Source organism: Pteropus vampyrus, unplaced genomic scaffold, assembly GCF_000151845.1.
Source record: "Pteropus vampyrus isolate Shadow unplaced genomic scaffold, Pvam_2.0 Scaffold438, whole genome shotgun sequence".
Lineage (NCBI taxonomy): Eukaryota > Metazoa > Chordata > Mammalia > Chiroptera > Pteropodidae > Pteropus > Pteropus vampyrus.
The window spans coordinates 421,861-423,543 of NW_011889219.1; positions in this window are offsets into that span (position 1 = coordinate 421,861).

The window sequence follows — 1,683 nt, forward strand, 5'->3', positions numbered from 1 at the left end:
ATGATTTGCTTCGCCCGTTTGCGAAAGAGTTCTTTTCTGCAGGTGGTCGTGTGCCCTGTGTGCAGGGACTTGGGGCCAGCGTTCACAGAAGGGACGAGCAGTGGGCTGGGCAGCCAGACTCGCGTGTCTCCGTGTCTTTACACACACCCCACACCCCTCGAGTGTACCGGGGAGCGGTATCAGCAGTGCGAATGGCGGGGAACAGAATGAACACCATCTCTGCGTCCATGGATCTTCAGTTTCAGCGGGAGGAGGCAGAGAACGAGCAAGGATGCGTCTCCTTTGTCCGAAGGGGACAGTGCTGTGGAGGTTCACGGCGCGGAGAAGATTGACTGGGTGGGGTACTGGTGGTGCGCGGGGTGCGATTTAAAATTGGAAAGGAGGCTGGGATTAAGCAAAGACTGAAGGAGGTTGGGGACTGAGCCCTGTGTTTTGGGGAGAACCATGTAACCAGGAGAACCACCTGTGCAAAGCCCCTTGGACTGTGCCTGGGCTGTTCCAGAAGGAGCTATGTCGCTGGGGTTTCCGGACGACGGGGAGGGGGTTAGGGAGCGAGAAGAGAGGCAGCCGCGGGGCCCTCGCAAGACTCTGCTAGAACTTTGGCTTTTCCTTTTTGAGACTGGAGAAGACCTAGAAGTGTTCGAACACCACAGTCTGACTTATATTCTTAAGGTTTTCAGCCTTCGGACTGGTTTTCAACACGTGTGTGACCCCCGGATCAGCAGAATCGGCTGAACCCGGGGATGTAGGAGAGGGGCGTTCGCTGCCCCCGCCCTGGCCTGACGCGCTGGGGCCAGCAGCGGGCTGTCTCGGCGAGCTCTCCAGCGAGGAGACGGAGCACAGGGTGCCCAGTCCAATTCGGGAAACCGCGGATCCTTTTCCAGTGTAACTACGTCCCATGCGCCATCACCTGCTTAGACTTGAAAGCGCTCGCCTGAAATTCAGGTTTAGCTGGGCGCGCGGTGTTTTTATTCGCTGACTGTGGCAACCCAGTCGCCAGCTGATTTCGATACGGTTTGAGAACCACCTTTCTAGAAGCCGTGGGTGCCACAGCCAGGCGCCCCCCACGCCGGCCCGGGTGACAATCCCTGCCTTCCGCTCTCAGCTGTCACCGTCTCTGGGAAGTGGCCTACAGTCGACTAGAGCCACCGCTGGTACACAGCCAGTGACCGAGAGGGGTCACGAAAGGCCGCGCTTCTTGCTTCAAGGGATGACAGTTCTGTTGTCTGCTTTATTCTCCGGAGTCCTCGCCCCGTGGATCAAGGCCAGGCCAGACTTTCCTGAGACCCTGTCTTGGCTCTGAGCTTTCTCCTTTCTTACTCTGCTTCCTCACCCCCTACCGGCCCCCCGCCTTCCCCAGAGAACCCCCCAATAAATCATGTACTCCTAAAGCCCCATCACAGGCTCTGCTTATAGGAAACCAGACTTAAGATCAAGGGTCACTGCTGTTTTCAGGATAGACCCTTGAAGCAGGTACAGAAGCAGCGAGACTTTAGCATCTTATCGTAAAAGTCTAGTGGTCTGGACAGGCTGGTGGCGGTGGGGGCGTCGGGTTTTGGGTAAGCTCGAGGCACGGTCACGTGGATTTGTGGGTGCGCTGGGTGAGGTGTGGGAGGAGGAAGCTGAGGATGACTCCAGGGGTTTGCCGTTTACCGGAAGGGCAGGAAAGGAGCGATTCGTCAG